At 37.8% G+C, this 27629-nt stretch overlaps 1 pseudogene; it reads left to right on the forward strand.

The window, feature by feature from the left end:
- LOC114618658 overlaps positions 1–11159 on the forward strand; it is a 26771-nt pseudogene extending 15612 nt beyond the window's left edge.
- The last annotated feature ends 16470 nt before the right edge of the window (positions 11160–27629 follow it).

Below are 27629 nucleotides of genomic sequence, written 5' to 3' on the forward strand. Positions count from 1 at the left end.
GGAGGGAGGGAGGGAGGGAGGGAGGGAGGGAGGGAGAGAGAGAGAGAGAGAGAGAGAGAGAGAGAGAGAGAGAGAGAGAAGTGTCAAGGCAAATTAAATAAATATGAAGAAATTTAATTCCAGTGAATAGTATATTGCCCTTGGGATATAATAGAGTCTGAGTCAAAACATTAAAGGTCAGACATTTATTGTAGACAGTCAAAGACAATGCAGCTTCTCATTGAGAAGACAGTATCTGATTTAAAATCCAATTTTAGTTTAATTTCTAGGAAATGCTAAAAAACGATAGATATATTTCCATATTTCTCATGGTGGATTTTGTTGATGAGGATACTTTTCTCATATTGACATTTTTCCTTTTTTCTAAGATCTAAATTCTAAGAGCTCTGCAGATGATTTACTATAGTTCTATGTTGTAACTAATTTTACTTTGCACTGGGAACTTCATAATTATTTTTGACTCCAAGAGTACAAATCCCTTACTAGATGTTTGGAACAGGTACCTCAGTTGAGAATTTCAGCACTTGCATTGCCATGTCTGAATGAAGACTTTATTGTTTTATTTTATTTTGAGAGGGTCTTACTGTGTAGCCCAGGATTACTTCACATGCACTCACAGCCATACTCTTTCTTTGGCCTTCCCAGTGCTTACAGGCATGAACCACCATGCCTCGCTCTCTCTCAGAGGTTCATATTATCATTCAGCTCTTCTACTGTAAAATATAAGGAAGTTTTCTTCCCTTTTCTCCCCAAACACACTTCCCTGAATATGTCCCTTCAAGCATTGTATCATTCCCTTCTTAGATGGGTAATGGCTTCCTGTTACCATCAAATGTAATCTGATATATTTTACTTCACTTTTCTAATTTGGTTTAATATTACAAATCCATACACCGTATGCATCAGCCAGATACATTATCATTGATATCTTAAACATTCCATACACAGGTACATGTACCTTTGAGACTACTTTATCCTTCTTAACCTTCTCTTTGTATTTGAACTGCAAATGTCTACATTTGTTAAGATAAACATACTCACTTTTAACAAAGAGAACATAAAGTAGCTTACAATTTGAGAAGTTAATTTCCCTCTCATGTAATACTTTTGTTTTGAATATCTCAGAACACCACTGTTTCGGTTTTATATGATTGTACAGGACATTAGGCTCCTTATATGTTGTCAAATGGGTGAATTATTGTTGTACCATGCTGGAGGGTATGATCATCAGTTGAGCAACCAGAGTTGGGTCACTTCGCCCTGTGGTTCCAACTCTAGAAAGATGGGAGAGTGAGTAAGACAAATCCATTCATTTGGAAGTAGAACATACTGCTCTGCTCACATCACATTGGAAGTTAGTGATGTTCTCACACAATTACAAGCAAGGTTGGGAAATATGGCCAAGTCACATGTGTGGAAAATCAATGGACAATTTTTTCATAGCTCTCTCAAAATCTGTGCTACATTCACTCTTAAAGTATACCCCAAGTGTCATGTTCCTTCAGGCTTTTCTTGCCCCATGAACTGGAAGGATTTCTCCTTTCTCTGAACTAACTACACTTATGGGGCTTTTCAAAATGTAATGAATGTAAGACTAACCTATGGAACTTTTTAAGACTACAGAGTCTGGATCAATTGGTCAGGGCTAGGGGGTGAGAATCTATATTTCTAACAAGTTCCCAGGTGATACCCATGTATTCATCAACAGAACATACTTTGAATGTACTATTTTTTGTTTCTCTCATATGAGGTATAACCTTTTGTACCCCATATTACTATTCATATGCATATCTTAGCCTCCATACAAGACAGTTCCCATAACAGACTCTAAATTTCTTTGGCATCTGTCACTTTCACCCTGCCTCCCTCCAGCACCAAGAATAAAGCCTTGAACACTTACTGGTAATTAATAACTGCTTGAATAATTGATGAGTGACTTCATCTAATTCTGAGTTGAGCATAATCTTCAGAAGGGCAACATGACTTATGCTAGTTTCAGGACTCTGCTTAGTATAATTACTTGTTTGAAAATGGTCCACTGAAAATCCCTCTCTAAGTCTAGGCAGGCTAAGAGAAAATGCCAGAGAACTGAGCTAAGTGAAATTCAGCAACCAGAAACCACATTTTATCAAGGAATTTCCTCTCTATGTGCTGTGACTCTTTCAAAGAAAATGTTAACGCCGATGTTTGGAATGCATTTTCCAAGACCCTCTCTGTTTAACAAGAGTGAATTTTTCTTGTGTCCACAACATTTCATGAGTCAATTTGATCAATTTTATTGAAGGGATGGCTTTTTTCTTTCACCTGGAAACACTCAATGATCTTCCATTTGGAAAATCTCAAGTTGGGTACCAATTAAAGCAAATGAGAATGATTGCTCTCAACTCGGCATCGTTTTAGCCCATTCTTTTCTCAGTTCTGATATATGTAGTCATGCTGTGGGATATGGAACTTAGAGGAAGAGATGCTATGTGTAAAGTTTAAAACAGAACTTACTTTGTAATCTATGCTAGTCACATGGAGCAAAATAAGCAGACCTGAATGTCTCCTACCACAATATGCCTGCATGAGGAAACTCCTAACTGGAATCATTTCAACTTGGAATTTATATTGGAATGAGAGAAGGCTGAGGATCCCTTTTGGATTCTATACAAAAAATGTACTATACAAACTATTATCATATGAATATAAAATATCCCCTGCAGTTTTATGTCTTGAGCTCTTCTTCCTAAGATTGTCTATTGTTTTGGGAGGCTATGGAATCTTTATGCAATAGGCTCTAGCTGGCAGAGGTAGGCTGTTAGGAATGGACCTTTGAAAGTTATAGCCTGGTCCTAATTCCAGCTACCATGATGCGAGTAATTTCTTCCACAAATCCCCATCATCAATAGCTTTGCTCTGCCTTTCAAACTATGAAGTGGTGAGGCAATGTAAAACTTTACTCTGTAAGTAGTTTGTGTTGGAGATTTTGTTACAATGATGCAAAAGTAATACACAAGCCAATCAGTCATGTTATCCAGATTTCAGCAATAGCATAGTAGAACAAATCAGTTTTGTTTTCTACTAGCCCTTAGGTTCAATCAATTAATTTACTAGTACAACCGCCTTCAACTGTAGACTCTCTTCTTGGTAGCATCACATGGATAGTCAGACATGCTATTAATTTACACTGGCCTCTGCCTTTCCTTATAGTGATGACATATAAGGATTTATGGTATTATCACCATATGTTCTAATAAATAGTTATTTTTCACATCTGCACATGATTTTATAAGTATCATATATTTTTTGTTCTTTATGCTCTTTCAGCTAGACTTCAGACATTATAGTTCAAGAACAGAAACATTATTAATAGGTCAGGGACTAAGGTGAAGCAATGTAGACCTCAAAGGAACAAATTTTTATGAGGTACTAACTCTCTTGCTGACCATGTATAAGGACCTCCCTAAGTTTTAAGCCCTATGTACCTCGCTTGTCTTACTTTGGTTTAGGTTCAGATTTTCAAGAGAGTATCTGAAATATATTTGATAAAAGAGTCAGTCCTAATATTTTACTCTATATTTTTGTTACCATGTCTGTGTGATAGGAGATACAATTAAAATGTAGTTCAGCAACACTGATTTTATTAATTACATGGAGGTAAGACTAGCTTTCTGTTTATACGTCCTCTATAATGTAACTAAGCAAAGTCTTGCCATAGATTTTTAAAAAATGAACATTAATTATTGGCTCTGAGGATCTCCTTGAGTTTACCTCTTGACATTACTTTTTAGTCTCAAAGGTCCTTGATTTTTCAGATCATCAATGACACATCTAAATGTAGAAAACACTCCTATCCTACTGCCTAGCTCTAGCCCACTTGCAAGGCATGTGTGAATACCACCTAATTAGCTGTGAAGTGCATTTTGGCATATGTCGGAAGTTAAAGCCACTTTCTTAGAGGAACTCAAACTCTGAATTTATCTTTATTAGGGCCTTGTCCAAATGATAAATATACACTGCCTCCTTGCTATCTACTGCTTGGAAATAAATCACTTTAGGATTGATTTGCTAACGGCTTTCTTCACTCAAAGGGTCCTCCTGCCTGGGAGGTCACACTGTCCTTCTTTACAAACAAATGCTGATAACCAAATAGAAGACACTGCACTGACCATATAGAGAATGAAGAAGGAAGTCTGGGGTGATGGCAAGCATGTCCTTTTACACAGCCTGGAAGTAACAGTCTCACTAAGACTTAGTATTATTTTCTGAAAAGAGAGACAAAAAGAAAAAAAAAACCCAAATGATTTTTTGAGTGTATGAGTGAACAGATGGGATGTATTTTGTTTGTTCAATAAAGTAGCATGAAGTTTGATACTTTAGACAGGAATTACAAACTCCTCTAGGATTCTGAGCAGTAATATAATTAAGTGAAACTGTATGGGTCTGAAACACTCAGAAATGATATAGAATCCATGGGGACTGGGAATCACCTCCCACCCACCACAGCTTCCTTCTGCCACTTGAGAACATGGTCCAAATCTTGTTAAATCGTTTGATTCTTCAAAAGAAGCAAACAGGTAATTTGATTGTTGTTAAAACATGATAGTTTCAATTTGTAAAGTTTAGAAAGTTAGCTTAAGAAACTTTTAAAGTCATTGCGTGGGACCAATATAATATTACCAAAGACACTGTCAAATCCATATCTACCTTATCAACATGAGTCTCTTGCAGCTTCTCTGTTGCTGTTCCTAACCCACCCACTCAGTTGGCTGTGGACAACTAGGACAACAATGGATCCAGCATATGCAAAACTGACTTGCAGCTTCTGATGCTCATAATGCCATCTTCCCCCCATCATTGGATGCCTTCTGTAGGGTGTGATGTTGGGCATGGGACAGAACCATGTGGGTACTGAGGTCTAGAACAACAGAGGCATCCTAACCCTGAAGTAGTCCATTGAGCACAATATTGTCACCAACTGGGATGACACAGAGTAGAACTGGCACCATACCTTTTACAATAGGGTGCATGTTTCCCCCCAACACCTGGGTGTTTTTCAACAAAAATTACCTGAACTTCACAGCCAATCAGGAAAGCATGACCCAGATCATGTTTAGACCTTCTACACCCCAGCCATGTACTTATCCATGCACTTAGTAGGTACTATCTTGGATGCTTCAGGTCTTACCACCAACTTGTAATAGACTCTAGACTTGCTTGGATCTAACAGACTATGTCATGAAGATCTTGACAGAGTGAAGCTACAGTTTCCTTACATAGTCTAGTGGGAAACTGAGAATGACATCAAGGAGAAACTGTTGTATGTCACCATGAACCCTGAGCAAAATCATCACTGTATCTTTCTCCTTCCTGGGGAGGATCTATTTGCAGCCTGATCATCACTATTGGTAACGGGTAGGTCCACTGCCCAGAGAGTCTCCTCCAACATTCCATCCTGGCTAGAGAATCCTGCAGCATCCAAGAAATTACCTTTAATTCCATTATGGTGTGATGCCATCATTTTTTCAAAAAAAATTACTATGCCAACACAGTGTTGTCTGGTGGCACCACTGTATGACCAGGTATCAGTGACAGGATGAAGAAGGAGATCACTGCTCTAGCTTCTAGCCCCATGAAGATCAAGATTATTACTTCATTAAATTCACACATTCTGTGTGGCTCAGTGGCCCTATCCTGGTTTCATTAGCCATTTTCTAGGAGATGTGGATAATCAAGGAAGAGTACCACAAGTCTAGATCCTCCATTGTTCACTGCTTTTGGCCTCCTTGGAAGTACAGAGGTGTCAAGGCATCTAGGGATTTCATATACACTAACTTGAGACCAGTTTATTAAAAGTACACACTTTATAAATAACAATAAACAAATTATCACTGAAGAACACATTACTACTGAATAATGTGAATAACATTGCACATTATTACATTATTACTGAAGCTTAAAGCCTAACTACTTCAGATTTCTATATGTGGGCCACATTTTTATATGGATTTTATGTCTTTTAATGATTTGTCTTCATGTATAGCTTATATATTTGTTTGTTTGTTTTGTTGTGGGATGGAATGAAGTCTTCCATGGTGTAGCCACTGCTATATAAAGAGGTCCATCTATGCTATTATAAGCAACAGTAATGAAACTGATTGGGTCATAAACCCAAAAGATAAAAAAAAACACATTGTGATGGATATTCCTGGCTCTACCATCATATGCAGACAATTATTCCTCCTCTGCATGGCATTTCTTCACCTGTTCAGGCCTTAGTGGAAATCGAACATTTGACCAGAGGCCTCCAAGTTACCTTGTGACCTAAGTTGGGCATCATGAGCTGGGTTTTATCTGACCCACCGAACCATAAAGCAGCTCATGCACAGCAGCAATCCGTTATCAAATGGAAGTGTTATAGATGTGATTGGGCCCAATCAGGTTCTGAAGACACAAGCAAGTTATATGAAGAAATTGTCCAAATGTTTATGGTTGCTACTCCTGCTACAATGCCATCTGTTCCCAAGCATGCACCTATAGTCTCATTTGGTGTGCTCTATGATTGATTGACTGAGGAAGAGAAGCAAGGGCGGCCAGGTATACTGATGATACTGCACTTCATGTAGGCACTACCGAGAAGTGGAGAGCTATGGCATCACAACCCTGTTGACTTAAATTTTTCAAAAACCTACTTTAATAAGGGTTCTTAAATGCTTCAACTTCCCTTCTTAAATGCTTTAACCTCCGTTCTACCCAACCACCTACTAAAGGTAGTGAGAAAGAAAGGTTAATATGAAACAGGGCTTGGGGATCTGTTTGGAAATAGTTCTTTGGGGCTATTCCAATCTTAGTTGTCAGTAATCCAGCAAAACACTCTCATGATCAGCCGTAGTTCAGTCCACTTGGCAATCACCACTCACGAATCAGCAATGACAGTTCTATCCTGAAGAAAATGTGAGGCTCCACCAATTGACCAGAGTCTACAGAAGTGTTAAGAAGCTACAGGAGTATCATGAGAAGTTCTTTGGTGAGTTACTCTCTACATAGATACAAGAAGGGAAGATCAGCAACAGGATGCAAGGTGAACAAAACATTTTCTCACCTGTGTCTGCTTCAGCAAAACATCATATGACATAACTGAGTTTCCAAAAACAAAAAAACCACAGAAATTTCCACTTCACAACCCTTTTCCTGGAAGACACCAGCAAAGGGAAATCTTCATAGTATTTAGAACTTCAGGCAGTATACATTTTTTTGGAAGGAAAAATGGCCAGGTGTACAAGTTTTCACTGATTCTTGGGCCATAACCAGTGGCTTGGCAGCATGGTCAGGGACTTGTAGAAAACATGCTTGGAAAATTGGTAAGAAAGACATTTTGGAAAGAAGTATGTGGCTAGCTATGGGGAAAAGGATGTGAAAATATTTGTGTCCCATGTAAATCACATCAAAGTGTAACTCAGCTGAAGAGGGGCTTAATAATCACATAAATAGGATGATCCATTCTGTGGCTCATTAACTTCTTTCTCTAGCTATCTCTGTCATTGCCAAATGGAACCATGAACGAAGTGTCATGGTGGCAGAGATGGGGTTTACACATGGGGTCTAGAACATGAATTGCTACCATTTGTGGACTTATGGTGTAGTGCCAGGAAAATAGTGGTCCCAAAAAAGCCAAACAGGAGCAACTGATGCAACTCACAGCAGAATCTTTATTCTATTCAAGCTAGCTTGGGACACCTCCCAACATACCACCATCACTCAGGATAGTTTTGGTGGTGGGGGAGCCCTGAATGTCTATTGGAGCAAAGTTTCATGGTAAGCAGCAAGCAGGGGGTAAGTGTGCAAGCATTTAATTGGAAAGCTCTTGTGGCTTTTAACATAATTGGCTGGTGCTGGGAGTCATATCATAAACTTAATTTCTGTTCTCCTCTGTATTGGTGGTTGTTAGGCAGAAGGTGGGCTTATAATCTGGGAGTGCAAGTTTGTTGGCAGAATAACCTGGAGACACTAGTATTGTTGAGGGTATAATCTGAAAAGGCTGAACTTGTTGGGGATTAGCCTAGAGACTGGAGGTAGGCTCGGGTTTTGTTGGGCGGGGGGGACTTGGAAACTAATGCTAGGTACCAGCCTGTTAGTTTACCTGAGTTTAAACTTAGGTCAGATTCTCTAAAAAGGAGTCTGAACTTAAATGATTTGGCCTCTCAACAGTATGTCTTATCTGGCATCATGGTATTCTACACAATATTGCTTCTGACCAAAGAACTAATTTTACAGTCAGAAAAATATATTTGTGGACTCACAATTATGGAATCCACTAGTCTTATCATGTTCCTCATCATCCTGAAGTAACTGGCCTGATAGAAAGATGGAATGGTGTTTTGAAGACAGAGTTACAATGCCTTTTACGTGGCAGCATCCTGATGGGCTGGGGCAGAGTTCTCCAGAATGCAGTATATGTGTTGAATCAGTGTCCAATGTATGGTATGGTTTCTCCTGTACCCACAGGTCTAGGAATAAAAATACAGAAAATGGAATAGTTACTCTCACTATCACCTCTAGTGACCCACTAGGAAAACTTTTGCTTCCTGTTCTGTGACCTTAAGCTCTTCTGTCCTACAAATTTGGCTTCCAGAGTGCAGAGTGCGGAGTGTTCTCACCAAGAGCCACAACAAACATTTCATTGAACCTGAAGCTTATACTTCCTCTGGTCACTTTGAGGTTTAATTATCTTTAGAGGGGGTAATTTGTCCAGATTACCATGGGGAAATTGGATAGTTTCTCCACAATGGAGATACAAAAGATGATGTCTGGAGTGCAAGAGATCTTTTAGGGAATCTCTTGATGCTATCATGTCCTGTGAATGAAGTCAATGGGAAACTACAACAGTCTAATCCAGGCAGGATGATAAATGGCACAGACCCATCAGGAATAAAAGTATGAGTCCCTCTTTTAGGAGAATATCTAAAACCTGCTGAAGTGCCTGTTGAGGGTGGAACAAATACAAAATGGATAGTAGAGGAAACAAAGATTATAATTGACATGAGGGCTTCTTGTCATATTTTGTTAAGAATGTGTTTGTACAGATATTTGTGTTTTCTTTCCTGGATTTCTTTTTCATGTAATGTGACATCAATTAAGAGAATATCGGTAGTTATTATATTTTAGTTTTGAGATTATAAAAGAATATCCCTCAAGTGACATTGCCAAATATTCTAAAATGTATAACGTGTTTGTGGTTGTACATGAGACAGTTATAGTGTGTTAGGCATAATTATAATCTGATTATTGTTTTCATTAGAAAATTAAGCCTGTCCTAAGGAGATATGATTGTGTGTCAGGTTGACAAGGTTGGAATTGTGATAGCTTTTCTTAGTTGTCAACATGATTACATCTGGAATTAACTAGAGTGTAAGTGGCCTGGTACACACCTGTGAGGGATATTTTTCTTAATTAAATCATTTGAAATGGGAAAAGCCAATTTTAATCCAGACCTTTTGACATGGGAAGATCCACCTTTATTTTGGGTCACACCTTCTGCTGGCAGCCTATATAAAGATCATGGAAGAAGGAAGCATTTGCTCTTTGTTTGCTTGCTCTCACTAGCAAGTCCATTCCTTCACTGGCATTAGAGCCTACTTCTTTGGGATTTCAGTGCCTACTGAAAACCAGCTCAGACATGGAGCATCATGGATTGACTAATAGCTGGAATCTTGCACTTTCTGTTAGTAGCTCACGAATTATGAAGTGGAACATGGGGCGAGTTGAAGGGTGAGATGGAGAAGCAGGAGTGATATAGGTGAAGTTTTCATTCATATTAAAACATGTTTTCAAAAAAGAATACAGTTATCTTTAAAAATATTATATATTCTTAAGAGTGCCTGATGAGACCTCCCCCACATATGTAGCAGATATGCAGGTTGGTCTTCATGTGGGTCCCCCAACAACTGAAGCAGGGGATCTCCCTGACTCTGGGTTGTCTGCCTGTGGATCCTGCTCCCTTAACTGGGCTGGCTTGACTGGTCTCAGTGTGAAAGGATGTACCTGAGTCCTTGCAGTGACTTCAGGTGCAGGATTCACTTTGTTATAAAAACAATACCAGGTGTCACTGAAAATCTTGCCAAAACAATTCTCTATGAAGGATTTTCCAGAAGACATCAATTGTTGCTTAGACATAGACAATAATTTGGATAAAGACTGTGAAGATCTAAAATACCCTTGGTTCTCCAGTCCCTGCCAAGAAATCGCCACTTGTGTGAATAACCCAGGAGAAAGGGGCTTCCAGTGTCCTTATCTTCCTGGGATAAAGGGGCTGGGCTGTGAATCTTCCACTAATTCCTGTGGAGGGAACACCTGCCAACATGGAGACATCTTACATAAAGACCCTGAGCACCCTGTCTGTTTCTGCCCTGCTGGATATGCTGGAATGTTCTGTGAGACAGATCACACTGAGTGTGCTTCTAGTCCTTGTCATAATGATACTGTGTGTCAGGATAAAATCAATGGCCACTCCTGCTTCTGTGTGCCTGGATACCAAGGCATTCTAAGTCATTGTGACTTAGAAGTGGATGAATGTGTTTCTGATCCCCACATGAATGAGGCGGTGTGCCCCAATTAGATAGGAAGACACATGTGTCTGTCCTCAAGAGAACTCTGATGTGAGTTGTGAGTTGGAAATTGATGAACGTGGATCCCAACTATGTCTACATGGTGCCACATGTCAGTATGCTCTTGAGGCTTACTTACCTAGATTCCTTGGAGATTACTGTGAACTCAACTTTGATGAATGTGCCAGTCAGCCATGTCTTCATGGAGGTCTATGTGTGGGTGGAGGGAACAACTACTACTGAGACAGCATGGGTAGTGGATTCACAGGGGCACACTGTGAGACTTTGATGCCTCTTTGTTGGTCAAAGCCTTGTCACAATGATACAACATGTGAAGACAGCTATATTTGTCACTGCTCCCTCGGATACACAGGTGCCCTGTGTGAGGCAGACATAAATGAATGTAGTAGCAAACCCTGCCAATTTTTTTTTGGGGGGGGAGGTTGTGCTGAGCTGTCCTCAGAGGATCAATAGGGACACATTATAGCCCTGTCTCTGTCCTTCAACTACCTTGCAGCCTCAGGCTATGTTTGTATCTGTCAGCCTGGATTCACAGATAGGAGCCTAGCATAACTGTCCTATGAGAAGCTCCACCCAGCAGCTGACTGAAATAGATGCAAAGACTCATAGCCAAACACTATACTGAGCTTGGGAAATCTTGTGGAAGAGTTGAGGGAAAAACTGAGGAACCTGGATGGGATAAAGATTCCACAAGAAGACCAACAGTTAACAACCTTGAGGGCTCCCAGAGATTGACCTACAACTGAAGAGCATACAAGAGTTAGATTTAAGCCCCCCTGCACATATGTAGCAGATGTGCAGCTTGGTCTTCATGTGGGTCCCCCAGTAAGTGGAGCAGGGGTTTATCTTGATTCTGTTGCTTGCCAGTGTGTAGATCCTGTTCCTCTAACTGGGCTGCCCCTTCTGACCTCAATGGGAGAAGATGTGCCTAGTCTTGACTTGAGGGGGCAGAGTGGGGAATCTCTCCCTTCTCAGAGGTGAAGGGGAGGGGAGGGGGAGGATTTATATGAGGGTGAGGCTGGGGGGCTGCAATCAGGATATAAAGTGAATGAATGAATAAATAAATAAATAAATAAATAAATGAAAAAAAAGATACCTGATGGTTTATTTCAAATAGAGTGGGAATAAAAGATAAGCAACCCATACCTCCCAGGTACCTTAGAGGTATTCCAGAGAGAATTACCAAGGTTGGAGAGGATGTTCTGCATAGGACACAAGTCTAGACGGAACACATCAGGAACAAGAAGAAAGTCTGTTAGCGAAAGCATTCCTTTCTGTTTCCTGTTTACCACAATGTGAGTACCTCTGCCACAGGCTCCCTATTGCCACACTTCTGACTCCTGGCACTGAATCAATGGGGGCCAGCATTAAGGATTGAAATATTTAAAACAAGGAGGAGTCAGTCAAAGTAATTTCTCTTTGAAAACTCTTCATATTAAGCATTTTCTATCAAAAACAAAAAAGTAACATATAGTTGCTAAAATAACAAAGCTTCATTTTTGATAGTTAAGTTTAAAATAATCCTTGTCTCTGTGTACTTCCCCTGGAGCATCCTGTTGGCAGTCTAATCATCCTCTCAGTATTCCTACTGCACAGCTGGGGGAACCTGATTTTCATTAGCTACTGCAACTGGCTGTCCTACCTTCAGAAGGAGGTCATAAAAGTCTCAAGTAATTACCTGCTTCATGAGGAAGATAAAGGCAGGTGAAAATAGTGTCTTAAGCTTTGAATTTCTAATTTTTTTGATATTTTGCGTGTCTCATCTGCTTATTCATAGGCCATTGTGACTTCTCTTGTGTGTAGTTTTGAGTTTGGTGATTGTTCACTAATAGAGACAGAACTTGATTTCTGATAGCTGCTTCTTGACAGAATAAGTTCTCTTCTTTTTGTTTTCCTTGTAGATTGAGATAGTATTTTTCGATTTTCCAAGTCTCATATATATTATAAGTCAGCTTGTAGGTTTTTCTACACTCGTGATATATGACCTGTGTAAATACAAACTCACTTAAAACTTTTTGGCTAGCCTGTTACAGTATAGACTTGCTATAAATAGAGATTCCCCCTTCTGCTACTCTTACTGCTGTTGTGATCATAATCTGTCTTTTAATTTAATAGACATTGTCCAGTGTTCTGAACAGGTTCACACTAATTTCTACACGGTACTGCTTCATCTTAGTCCACCTGTGCCCTTCCATCTTATTTATTCCCTTTTATAAAGCACGGGAGAATGCTAAATTACTCTCTTTCTGTGTAGAGAGAGCTGCCTCCTTACCTTTCAGTATCTCTGCTACTTAACACTTAGATCATTAGAGTTGGAGAATGAACTTTGTGAACCTGCAAAAATGAACTAAGATTCTTTTTTTGGAAATCAATTAAAGAACATAATACTAAGATGCTAATATCTCAGGTTTTCAAAACTTTGTCCTGTGAATCATATTAGTAATAATGGAACATTTCATTCTTGCCTGAAAATAGCCTTAATTTCCAATCCAGTTGTTGAGTTTCAAATAAAGGATTTTAGACACATTTGTCTTAATTCATTAGTTTCAAAGGAGACAGGACCCCAGATCTATTTCTGATGCCAGGCATGATATTGACCCATTTACATATACCCTCACTTTTCCTCAAGACTACCAAAACAATATTTCATTTAAGTTTCATCTGCATTCTTCTATCCTTCCAATTTAGCATAACCCTATAACTCTTTTTGTTTGTTTTTGATTAGGTGTCTATATTTTCTGATGTGTGGTCTATCGTTTTATCAAATTAACAAATTTAACTTTGTTGCACTACAATGATGTATCTGGAAGTCTTTACTAAATGTTCTTTATTACTTTTTGCTCTAAGCACTCGTTATATCTCATCTTACATGTCGTTTTCTCCCTCAGAGAACTTAACTCTCATTATAATTTAATTCCTAAGAGGCAAATTTGCCTTTTCTCTTCATTAGTATAGAATAGTGTTTGGGCCATGCTGAAAGAAAGAGAAAGAGAGAGAGAGAAAGAAAGAAAGAGAGAGAAAGAAAGAAAGAAAGAAAGAAAGAAAGGAAGGAAGGAAGGAAGGAAGAAATAATGCCAATAACGCTAAAGTTGCAACAACAACAACAAAACTAAAAACAAGCAGAGACCCTTACCTTTGGCTGGGGAGTCAGAAAGATCTGGAATATATCTACAGTGCTTTGAGGATAAAATGCCATAGCCTGGGTACATCATTTAATGCACGATTGTGAATGTTAGGAAGCCTGAGACCAATGTGTCTATGGATTTAATGTCTGTGAGAGTCCAACTCCTAGAGCATCTTTGCATTGTGGGGGGCTTAGATTTACTAGGTTCTATGGGCTCTGCAATCAAGATTAAATCACCTTGCCAATGCCCTACCTCTTATTACCATCATCTTGAGAACTGGGAACCAAACATGTAGATTAAAGCAGACTAATTCCAAGTTTTAAATAGCTGCATAATTTTGGATATGCTATTTACTTTTTATCATACCTGTAAATGGAGATGAGGCTACTTATTTGATTATGAGAATTAAATGAGATGGTTTGTGAAAAAGGCTTATTATGGAATCAGAGCACATGGTAAATACTCAATAAACATGAACTGGTGAGTTTCTTCATGATACCTCTTGGTCTTAATCTTTCCAGATGCCACATACTTGCATCCTCTCTGTTCTATGAAAGGCTAGGTTTCACTTAGTTATTGCATTAGTTAGTTCCCCAGGAAGAACAGGTTTATTTTGACTCACAGTTACAGAGTATTGAGCCCATGTTTGGTTGGATCCATGTATTTGGACAGAACATCATGGTAGCAGAAACCTATGGTAGGGAAGCTTAATTTTCTTCATGGGATACTGGGTTCTTAAAGACATCCCTCTAGTGATATAACTTCCCTATCCATTACCTACCTCTCAAAAATTCCAAAAAACTTCCCAAAATAGTAGGATTTTGATACATGTATAATAACATTATCCAACATCAACATACAACATCACCAAACTCTTCTGTGTCCAGAGAAATGAACAAATAGTTGTCAAAGAATGAATGACAACTAACTAATAAATATGTGAATGCGTGAGACTAAGCCTAAGACTAATGCATGAGCCTGTGGGTGATATTTTGTTGTCCAGTCATAACCATCCTATAGGATAGTATCACATATTATCTTCTTTGTTTAGGTATAAAACCTTTTGAGTGCAAGCTTCTTGTCTTATTTATCCATGTATCTCTATAGAAAAATGTATTTATTTCACAGGTACAAACTAGACACTCTACATATCTGCCATTGAAAAGTCTTCCTGGAAAAGAGCCAGAAGTAACATGCAGAGCTGGGCCTTATTGGCCAAGGCAGTGCTTGCCATGACTGTTAACCATGTGTTGTGTACCATGAACAGCTTATTTCTGGAGTAGTTTTAGAAACTATCAACCAAAGGACAGAAGTATGATCAGAGGGGAGGTTTTCTGAATGTTGGGTAAGCTATTGCTGAGAGGGCTTTGGAGTGATCCTGGATAAAGGAGAGGAACGAAAGAAGTAGATGTGGATCAACTTAGTTATGCAGTCCTTCCATTTCTTAGAAATTGCCATTTTGTCTAGCCTAGCAATTTGTAAATAATAATAATATATAAATAATTTGTAAATAATATGTAGTTAATCTGTGAGCACTGCTCATTGTACAGAGCTGCATATTTTTGCTCTTCTAGAGACTATGTGAGTATTTATGATCCACCTTTCTTATAGTTCTACTGGGAATTGAAATTAAAGGGAGAAATCTGGTGGTGATGGCATATGCCTTTACTTTCAGTACTCAGGTGGCAGAGGCTGGCAGCTCTCTGTGAGTGTGAGGCCAGCCTGTTCTGCATAGCGAGTTCTAGGACAGCCAGGCCTACACAGAGGAAACCCTGTCTCTAAGAACAATTTTATAAAAGAAAGAAACAAATGAAAGTCAGAAAAAAAATCTATACGTTTGCTGTTGGATGGGTTTAGTTCTATGAATGACTGTTCATTTCTTGAGGTATTTTTGTGAACTTCTCATTTCTACACACCTAGAAAGGGAATAATATTCAGGGGTGGAGAGATGCTAAAGTTTCCCTCAGAAATTTAAACCTTTTGCTTCTTTCTTTGCCCAGATGCTGTTGTCCCAGTGGCACTACCACTGTAGTACTTTTGGTATTCTCTGAGAGGTTATAATGGATGTCAACTAAGCTGCGTTTGATACTCTGGTGTGCTCTCCAAAGTATAAAAGTCCTAGTATATAATGTTGGCTTCTTTCTTCTCTCATACCTCTCTCTGTATCTCTCTGCCTCTCTCTCTGTCTCTCTCTGTCTGTCTCTCTCTCTGTGCCCCCCCCTCTCATTTCCTCTTAGATTCCAGTCTAAACAGTCAAACCTCCAATGCATTCTGCCTAGTTTTTCTTATTGTCACCTTAGTAAATACAACTTGAGCTTCTTAGCTATGTACGGCAAAAATAAATGTTATTTAAAAATATATTCTGATATCCCTGGAAGGCCTGCTCTTTTTTTGAGTGGGGTGGATCAGGAGAGGTGAGGCAGAGACTGGGGGAGGGGAAGGAGGGGAAATTGCAGCCAGGATGTAACTTTATGAAAGAAGAATAAATAAAAAGGAAAAAAACATATTCTGAAACTTTATAGCCAATTGAAACAACTTATTGACAGTAATTTTCACCCAGTCACTGCTCTCAGCCCTGTGTGCCATTCTTAACATAACTGGGAAACTTTTCATGGACTTTACAATTTAGAAAAGTTTTAACTTCACAGCAAAATTGATAGAAACCTTCAGTGATTTCTCATATACTTTCTGCCACTGAGCATTCCCCACAAGAACAGCATGCTTGAACAAAAAGAGGACCACAAAAAAGAAAAAAGAAAAACAAAACAACAAATGCTGTCAAGGATGTGGAGAAATGAGAGCTTTGTATTTCCTCCTGGGGGGATATAAACTAATCAAGAGACTTCGGTGGTTAATATGGGTATTAAAAATGTGAGCAGATGTTAGTCTGACCCAAAGAAACTACTTCTGAGTATTTGCCAGAAGGATCCCATGTTAATATATCATAGATACCTGCACATTAATAATTACTTCAGTGTTATTTCTAATAGCCAATTTATGGAACCAACCTAGACATCCAACAACAGAAAAATGGATAAGGAAAATAAAGTTATGTTGTTTGCAAAAAATGCATACAACTAGGGATGATAATCTGAAATGATGGAAGCCATTCTCACAGAGGACAAATATCATATGTTTTCTCTCATTTAAGACTCCGAGATTTTATATAGGTACAGAAAATCCTATGTGTATCTATAACATGAAACTGTCTAGAGGGATAGAGGAGACTTGTGGGTGAGTGGTAGAGAAAGGGTATGTAGGATATGGATCAGAATATGGGGACTATAGAGTATACTTCTGTAAAACTAAAATTTATGTCCTCTGAGCCTTGCCCGTTCATGTCCCTTGCTATGGGAAGCCAATGACTTTTTTTTTTAAATCTCTCCACAGTGCTGTCTCCAATATGTCAGATAATTGAAACCACATCACAGACTTCCTTACTTCACTCAGCTATTTAAGTTTCCTTCACATCTCTCAGGGCTTGATGCTCATTTATTTTTAGCATGGAATAATTTTCCACATCTTGATGTGCCATTATTTATCCATTTACTTACTAAAGGACATCTTGGTTGCTTATGTGTTTTGACAATTATAAATAAATCTGCTATAAGCATCCATGCACAGGTGTTGTTCAGGACATAAGTTTTCAGTACATTTGAGTAAGTATCAAAGAATGTGATGGCTAGATTTTTTAGGATAACGGTATTATTAGTCTGTAAAATAAGCTGGTATAATGTGGCTCTATTATTTTTAATCCTAATAAGCCAGTGGTTCTCAATCTTCCTAATGCTGAGACCCTTTAATACAGTTCCTTATGTTGTGACCCCAACCGTAAAATTTTTATTGCTACTTCATAACTGTAACTTTGCTACTGTTAGGAATCATAATGTAAATTATCAGATATGCAGGATATCTGATATGTGACCCCTGTGAAAGGGTCATTTGGCCCCCAGTGGGATTGTGGTCCATAGGTTGAAAACTGTTACAATAAGCAATGAGCAAGAGTTCCTACTATTTCGTATCCCTGCTGGCATTTGCTCTTGCCAGTAATCTGGAGGTTAGCCATCCTAGTAAGTATGGTATAGTAGTTCAGTGTTGTTTTAGTTTGTATTTTTCTGATAGGCAGCAAGTTTCATCTATATGTCATTTGTATGCCTTTTTAATTAAAGTGTCTGTTACAAAGACTTTGGCTGCTTTAAATTGGATTATTTTCATATTTGTTTTAAATCATTTCTTTATTTTGGATTATAATTCTTCATCCGGTATGTACTTTACAAAGACAATTTTGTATATTTAAAAAATGCAAAGTGAGATTTCTTTTCTTATATTTTATTTTATTTTTTATTTTTATTTTTTTTGTAATCACAATAGGGTCTCTTTATTATAAACTAGGGTTTGGGCTTACTCACTGCCGACCCACAGGACTGTTTGGTTAAGCAACCCTGAACTCTCATTGGAACACGGTTTTAGAGGAAATGGCAAGCAAGGGAGGGGTTAATGGAGGGGTTATCCAGTGTGGCAAGCATCTAACTGAATATCTATTGTAGGCTGAGAGGTGGGTGTCTGAAGCAAGACCCTATACAACCATGAACATTCTGAAAGTATATCTGAAACAATCAGACTAATCATTGATTGACCGTTGCTAGGAAGTAGCTAGGGAGTAACTCTGGCCAAGGACACTTTTCTTATATTTTATTTCTTCTTCTCTCCCACATCTCTGTTTCCCTGTCTCTCTGTCTCTCTGTCTCTCTGTCTCTCTCTGTCTCTCTCTGTCTCTCTCTGTCTCTCTCTGTCTCTCTCTGTCTCTCTCTGTCTCTCTGTCTCTCTCTCTGTCCGTCTCCGTCTCCGTCTCTCTCTCTCTCTCTCTCTCTCTCTCTCTCTCTCTCTCTCTCTCTGTGTGTGTGTGTGTGTGTTGTATGTTTGTGTGATTGTGTGTGGAAGAGAACAACTTACCAGAGCAATTTTTCTCCTTCCACCATATATGATTAGTTCATAGATTTTGTGGCAAGAGCCTTTACCTGATGAGTCATCTATTTCCTATATTTTGCCAAAGAAAGATATGTCACTTAATGATTTATGGCTTAAATTTCATTTTTTACTTTTCTCATAATGTGCCTCCCCTCTGCCATCTTGTTACACAGTACAGTCCTTTCCTAGCATCCTGCGTTTCTTGGCTTATCACAACAGTAGCAATCAAGAGAACTCCAGCCCAACTATTGATATTGTACAGTTCCTTCAAACAATAAAAGATGTCCTATTTTCTACCTTTCTTTTTATTTTAATCTGATTGCATTTGTTTCATCATGTGGTTTAGTTGTACAAGTTAGACTACTCTTTGTTCAAAACTTGGTGTAGCTTGGTATCATCTATAGTTTAAGCCCCACTTACATATTTTTATTATGCTATTTACTTACAAATAATTTGATAATGAAATAGGATGTGTTTCAGGATAAGCTTAGGAAAGCAAAGCACATAGAAAACAAGGCTATCTATATTTTTATTAATATCATGATCCATCCAATAATGAAGAAATAGGAATACTTGAATATAACATATCAAAATATAAGGACTGCTCAAATTCAAGGCCAGCCTAGTCTCTATAATGAGTTCTAAGCCAGCCAATGCTACAAAAATAAGAATAATAGAAAACTTCTCCAGGCAAAAGTGAGGATTTGAGAATCAATGTAATATTTGAAAATATTGCAATAAATTCTAGTCTACCTGGAAGCATCTCCATACTACTCTTAAAATCCAGCTTTTTTTGCTCCGATTCCTTTATACTCTCAAATATTAAGGCTGAAATAGAAAGGTTTCCATGAAGGGTAGTCTATTTGGTTTCTTTAGAGGTAGTAGCCTCAAGAATATACCTAAGCTGTCATATCTACATATTATAAAATGGAGCTTTGGTAAATAGGTTTAAATAATGGTGAAGGGATAGTGAAGCAATGACCATCTGCATATAGGAAAGGTAGGGAATCTGGTAGCTTCTGAGTGCAAGTACTTGATCATCTTAGCCATTCCAACATAGTGCTCAAAGCCTAAAAGCTGCATAAAAACTGTTACTGAGTTGACATTGAGAGAAACTGGCTCAAGATAAAGAAGGGAGGCCTATGCCCAAGCTGGTTTTCCCCCACACTACTTCTTTTTTAAACTGGCATCCTGTTGAAAGCATTGCTAATTATGTCTTTCCTTTCCAGACACTGTCATAGATGTGAGTCCCCTCTAAAAATACTTCCATAAACACACGGTGTGTTTTACCCTAGATGACTCTTAATCTGGTCAAGTTAACTACCAGGACCAGCCATCACAGGACGCTTCTTGGTCTTGATATATTTTTGATAATTGTAAACATGGTCAGATCTAGAATTCTCTGGAAGATGGGCCTCTGTACATGTCTTTAGAGAATTTCCTTTATATTAATTGAAGTGGAAAGACCCACCCACTGCAGGTGGCTCCATCCCATGGGCAGAGTATTAGACTGAATGAAAAGATGAGAGAAAGCTGAGCACAAGCGCTTTGTTGATTTCTGCTTCTTGACTGTGAATTCAGTGTGGCCAGACAGCTTTTGTTCCAGCTGCTGTGTCTTCTCCATAGTTATGGACTGTAATATACAGTATCTACAATGATTTGGAGCTGTGAGCCAACATAAACTCTTTATCCTTTAACTTAAATTTGTCTATGTATTTTATTACAGCAGCAGAAACAAGAAAGTGAGACACAATGTTTCTGAAAGCTTCTCTGTTGGCCTTCAATAGTTGGCTTTCAATATCTGAAATCCAGCTGAATAATTCTAATATAGATTTGATTGGTAATTCAAGTCAATTCTCAATAGATCTTTTCTTTTTATAGCTTGGCAAAAAGACTTATTATTATTTTATGTATGTGAGTGTTTTGCTTGCATATACTACACACATGCCTGGTGCCCACAGAGGCAAGAAGATATATGATCCCCAAAGAAGGTATAGGATCCCCTGGAGTTGCAGTTACAGATGGTTTTGAGCTGGTATGTAGGAGCCAAGCTGACATCCTCTGCAAGAGTAGCAAATGGTCTTAAGCACTAAGCCCATTCTTCACCCTCTCTCATCAGATCTTTATTCTTTAATAGGCAAATGCTTTGTTTATTTCTCATAGTTTATGGGAACAACAACACAAACATATTGTTGAGGGACTGTTATGCAGTAAAATATTGGATAATGGAATTGACAGGGGAATTGAAATTTGATTCTTGTGTTGTAAAATAAAGGTAGGAGCTGAATCTTATCAGTGATTCTTCTATTAGTTTTTAAAATTGAAGTAATTGTAATTACTGTTTTTATAGAACTTTATTTTCACAATTGAAATGCAGAGGCAATGTTAGGAAATCTAGAAGTTATTCACTTACACACCTGAAGCTATACCTATGAAACAGCAACCTCTAACTACCCTCGTTTCACTCTCTGATGACCAACATTTTATTCTTTGCTTCTATGAATCTGATTCTTTTAAATTCACATGAAGTTGGGAGTATGTGCTAGTTGTTCCTCTATAACTGGTCTATCTCAGCGTAATGTTGTTCAAGTGGGTCCATATTGCCTCAGATAATGAACTTTGTCTCTTTTAAAGGTTGAATAGTATTCCATTTTATGTATAGACTAAATTGTCTACTCCCATTCATCTCTAGATAGGTAGTTAAGTTCTTTGCAGATTTTGGTTGTTGAGAATAATGCTGCAATGAACAAAAAACTGCAGGATCTCTCTTCGGGATCCCTGTTTTCTTCTGCCGTACACTCAGAAATGTATTTGCTGGTCATATAGAAATCTCCAGTTCTAGGTTTTTGAGGGGAACTCTATTTTGTTTTTCTTAAATAATAGATTCTCCAATTTATATTCCTATTAATAGTATCTTAGGATTCCAATTTGTCTAGAACCTTGCCATTGTGCTGTAAATATTAAATATCTCTCACAGCCTCATGTGCTCAGGATTTTGTTTCCATTTCTTAGTGTTACTTTAAAATGTCACTGAAGTTTTAGGAGGTGCTGTCTAAACCTCTGGAGGTATATCTTTGGGAACTACATTTCTATGAAATCCTGTTTAACTTGAGCTCTTCTTTTTGGAAACATGAGGGAACAAACTCTACTCTTCAGTGCCATCTCTACTCTAATTCTCTGCCTCACCCTGATGCATAGCAATGGATATAAGTCCTAGAAAGTTTAAGCAGAAACAAATCTGTTGTCTTTTGAAAGTGTCTTGTCACAACAAATGAAAAGTCTAGCCTCTCTTACAAAAGTTAACTTTTGTTTTTGGCAGTGACCACTGTAGAAGAATGTTAATCCAGCAAAACAACTGCTCTGTCAAGGAATCCAAAGATCTTCTGTGCCTGTGTGATCTGGCAGGAATATAGACCTGCCTTTAATCCCAAGGGACAGAAGCAAGCAGGTCTCTGAGTTCAAGTCTAGCCTGATATACAGCAAGTTTCAGGTAAAGAAAAGCTTAGGTCTAGGTGTGATGCTATATGCCTTTAATCCCAACACTCCAGAGAAAGAGGTGTTTAGATCTCTGAGTTCTAGTCAGTTCTGTTCAGTCAGGTGAGTGTAATTGAGTCAATTCTTTTGAATCAGTGGGTTGAGAGGAAGTCTGGTGGAGTTAAAGCTCACAGCAGTTCAAATTGAGTAGTTCAACATAAGTTTTTACAGGGACAGTTCTACAGAGACAGGTTGCAGAGCGAACAAACAAAATACAGGTGAAGGCAGACAAAGCCAAAGGGGCGGGGGGAAGTCAGAACAGGATAACAGATTGACAGAGTTAAGTTGAAGACAAGCAGAGCAAGTCAGTGAAAAGTTGAGAGAAGCCATACTCAATCAGTCAGCTTGGAGAGGAGTTGGGCCAGAGCTGCTGAGTTGAACCAGCCAGCCAGAGCTCAGAAAGAAATAGAAAGGGTGAGCTTTTTCAGCAATAAGTCTCAGAGGCTACATTCTAGACCCAGATTAGATTGTATGGAGTCTAGAAGCTTCCAGAACTAGGCCTGGGTTAGCAGATAGAGGCAGTAAGCCTCTGAAACTACAATTACATTAGGTGAATAAAAGTTACTTTTACAGACCATCCCAACAGTATTGATGCAACATCTTATTGTAGTTTTGACTTTTATTTCCTAAATAATTGGTGAAATTGAAAATCATTTCATGCACATGTACATTTTTGTCTTTAAAGAAATATCTTTGTACACCCTTTACTCACTAAAAACTCACTTGCTGTTGAGTGGTAGGAGGTTCTCATCCATTCTGGGCTGTTACATTGTAAAAAATCTTACATGAAAGCTAACGTAAAGCTATCAGTGTGAGGCTACTAAATATATTGCTGGGAAGAGATGGGTGCAGTGTAATTATTTTGTGTTGGTTACAGAATCCTACTGTCTTGGGCTTTATCACTTTGTAACTTTTAGTTTTGACCCTGTTTCTTTTCTCTTCCACCACAACATACATATAATAGGTAAAAATAACAAAGTTAAATAGAAAGCTGCTCCTTAATTCTAAAAATAAATCACAAAAAGGTGAAAGGGTTTCTATAGGTTTTACTTTCATACTCACAGACAGGGTTATGTTGATAGTTGCTGTTTTGTAGCAATTAAGACAGGAACAGCAGAAAAGGCTATCTTTATATGGTTCTGTCTCTGATTTGACAAGTGCCTTTCTGAAAGAAGATATTTGGTTATTACAGAGTAGTAGATTCTCTAAGATACCTTTTATAATAGACAAAGACATCTATTCATTATTTGTAGTAGAGGCAAAAGGAGCATATGGTGTGTGTGTGTGTGTGTGTGTGTCTGTGTGTGTGTGTATCTCAATATATTATTCATCTTTGTATATTTCTTGTTCTTACATGCTGTTTTAAAAGCTCCTTCCATTTCAGATACTAATTTTTTGCTGCCAACAGAAATTTCTTCAAATTGAATGCAATTGCCCTAGTTTAGAAGACAAGGATGGATGAATAGAGCTATACTTGCAATTGGTCCAGTTGGGGGAAGCAGAGAGACAGATAGAGGAACTATTTGGCTAAAACTACTTAACATGTATGAGGTTTTGTCTTCATTCCTTCCATTTTCCTAGATGTCTCTTTCTAATGCCTCATCCCCTACCCAGCTGCTTCACCTAGTCTCCACTTTCTTATCTTTGTCTCTCAGGCTGGAGTTCAACAAACATCACTTGCAGAAGCTTAGAAAAACCTAAGCAACGAACTAGAACTCTACTAACTTCTGATATATTCATTGCATTCCTGAAACCATAGGGACAAATTGCCTGTGGTGTGCTAGTAAAAGGTGGACAGCTAATTCTCCAGAGTGAGAGAACAGTGTATATCCCTGTGAATATATATTTGCATCATACTTATTTTAAAATAGGTATATATATATATATATATATATGATATCATATATACATATACATGTACATGTGCATATACATATTGAATTTCACAACAACACAAATGTGGTAGACATTTCCAGTTATATTAAAGGAGTACTTAAAGTGAAATAATGATCCATATTAGAACTTTATTAGTTTATTAGTAATGTGAGCTTTTTTCTGAATCAGATGATAGTTTTTAATGGTAAAACAAGTCATTTGTGCTTTATACGTATCTAGAAGTATAGATATAACAGTTTTAAATTTTATCGGCATTACTTGATCCATTATCTTTCAATGTCTAGACTATTAATAAAACAATTTGAGTGTTAGTGGTTTCTAATCTTCAAGTTATAAATATTGCATCCTTGACTGATATCATGCTATGGTTGTAATGTCAGGAAAGGAAAAGTTTGAAGAGCTTTATAACAGCTCTCTGCAATGTGAGATCTCGACCATATAGATACCATAAAATTATTTCAAGGGCAGTGAGAGTGAAATATAGTGCAAGGATTAGAAAGAGATGCATATACTATATTACCTTTCATTTGAATATAATTCAATTATAAGCATATATAATTCAAGTTTTAACAATGGTTTTCCATATTTAACAAATGGCCCACAAAGCAGTTGGTTCTTGTGAAATGGAATGCATTAACTTTCAGCACACTGGAAATAAACCAAACTTTTAAAGGACCTATGACAGACTTCACACTGTATATATATATAATTCTCAAGATTCCTTAACTCTCAAGAAATAATATATAAACCACTGCAACTGCTTCTTTCTTTACTTGTATCTTAGAGGATCTCCGTCTCCTACTCTGTTTCTCAAATATTTTAGAAAATCCCTAGTAGGTCTTTGCTATCTTGTTTTTGAAATTTGTGCTTGTATTTTCATGTGTACGTGTGAATGTTGGCCCCCAGTATGTGTGCAGTTCAGATGATAACGCTCAGAATTTGGATATCTCCTTCCATTGTGGATTGTGTGTCTTAGGGATCCAATTCAGGTTTTCGGGTTTTTGTTACAAGCACTTTTACGTGTTGATCCACCTCCCCAACCTAAATTTCTACTATACCATCATGAACAAGATTGCTTGCTTTTGATGCTGTGTTGAACATTGACTACATGTTCACCTGAAACTCTTGTCTTTCAGTTACACATTATCGATCTTTGGATGTTTCCCTCACACTCTAATGTCTCCTACCTATGCTTATTCCACTTTTCTGAGGAGCGACAACAAAGCAAGGACCTTTCCAAAGCACCAGAACATTTGGTAATCTGTCTCAAAGTAGAAAACACTATTTCTCTTTTATCTGTGTTACAATGAAGATAGCTGATAAATTTCTAGCATTCTAATGGTCTTTTGACTTCATACTAGTGATCTTTTTGGCTGTGCTTATTAGTTGAGATTTTCATTATATAAATCTCATACTCAGATTCCCCTGCTGTTTGTATCTTAAAATGTTACAGTTCATTAGTCTTGTTTTTGTTTATATATTATATTTTATGCACATGAATGTTTTGCCTGTGCATGTATATCACATGTGTGCAGTGTTTGCAGAAGTCAGCAGATCATTGTGAGCCAGCATGTAGGTGCTAGAAAGTGAACCCATGCTTTTAACTATGGAACCATCTCCTCATCCCATTTTTCATAAACAGTGAATTAGTGTTAAGGCACTTTGAACCAATTTTCATTAGATACTCAAATTTCCAGTTTTTCTCAGTGTTCTTTTTGTTTAAGGACCTCATATAAAGTACCATGTCACAATTAATGGACACGTTTTCTTAACTTGCTCACAGTTGTGGCTGTTTCTAAGAATTTTCATCATCGTTTTGATGACCTTTATAATTCTGAGAAATATTAGTCAGACATTTGGCCCTTTGGCTGGGAGCGTCCAGCATTTTTCTCATTGGTTGATCCAAATTTCAATAGAGAAGACTATGAATGTAAAAACCATTCTCATCCCACAGTATCAACAGTTCGTATTGGTGTATCACTTATCACTGATAAATTGAGATTGAAGTTGACAGCCTGGTTGAGATGATGATGATGATGAGGTCTCTCCACCATCATAACTGAAATGTAATTTCTTCATGTAAAATTACAAGTTGAAAACTGGGTTTTCTTGGGAAAGAAATCACTATGCACAGCTCATACTTAGAAATGGAGACTATCTTAAGGGTTTAGTAACTACATAATGTATTTGAAATCATTTGCATAAGAGATGTGTTTCTTGTTCACTATTTATTCAATCATTAGTTGTAGGCCCTTGGACATCTGCTTTAAAAAGTGTGTAATACTCAAGTATAGGTGGTCCTTATTACTAATGGATTTGGCATTATAAATTTGGCAACTTCATCCAAGTTATTTGTAAATCCTTTTTAAATCTTAGTTTCTAATGCTCCAAGAAAGTGCACGAGGCTGAGTAGTTAATAAAAGGTAGTTTCATTTGGCTTATACATTTTTGAAGTCCAGGAAGATGAAACAAGTTTCTGTTTGGCTTTGATGGGAGTACCATATCAGATGGTTTTGTGACAGGTGCTTGTGGTGAAGGGAGAAGTCACATAATGAGACAGGAGGCCAATGGCAAGGCAACAATCCTCTTGTTCTTTTATAAAAACAGCTCCTCTGAGAAACTATTCTATCAGGAATCTAAATGCCTTATACTAGGTTCTATCTACCTTTCATGGATTCTACCACCTGACCCCTTAATTCTACTACTCTGTGGACCAACCTCCTAACATATGATAATTTAGAGAAAATCACTGAAGCCATATCTAAAATACAGTGTCATTAAGTCAGCTCTGACACTGAAAACTTTCTGTTTCACTTGCATCCAGGTACAGAGAGGCACTCATTTCCAGCTGAAGGAGAAAATTTGTTGGTCTTCCATCTTGTCCAGCTCTCACACTATAAACAAATACCTATGGTCTATTTGGTGTTACAGTTTTTCACATTTTGTTGGTCAAGTTATATTGACAGGAACAGCAGTTCAAGCATATCTATCTCAACACAGAGATCATTCTAGTCTCTCTGCATATCCCCTTAATACCAATAAAACTAGACAAACTGTATGTTTGTCATGCTAGTCTATCTATACATGCATCCTCCTGTCATAACACATATTTTCAAATTGCTTTGGTGTGTTTACATAGCTCCGTTCACCTTTAAATTTATTGTCTTAAGTTTGATTCCTAAACCAGTCCTCCAGGCTTTATTCTTGAATAGGGAGGACTAGAATAGTCGAAGACATTAAAAATATTACAACATGATGTAAAGATGCTGAATTAAGTAACCTTAGAGCTAACTTAAGACAATAAATGTGCTTAGTAGTATCCCTGAGACTATGCTGTTCCACTCTTTGTAGTACCTGATCAAGGTCAAAGAACCTTTTATCTTTCTTTACCATGACTGCCTTCCAGGAGTAGTCTTTCTCTTGTCCTTAGCTGTTTTGGAGATGCAATTCAATCAACAGGTATTTAATACTTAACTTTTGCAAGCACCATTTTTGTCAC

The sequence above is a fragment of the Grammomys surdaster genome, unplaced genomic scaffold (genome assembly GCF_004785775.1).
Source record: "Grammomys surdaster isolate TR1022 unplaced genomic scaffold, NIH_TR_1.0 60, whole genome shotgun sequence".
Lineage (NCBI taxonomy): Eukaryota > Metazoa > Chordata > Mammalia > Rodentia > Muridae > Grammomys > Grammomys surdaster.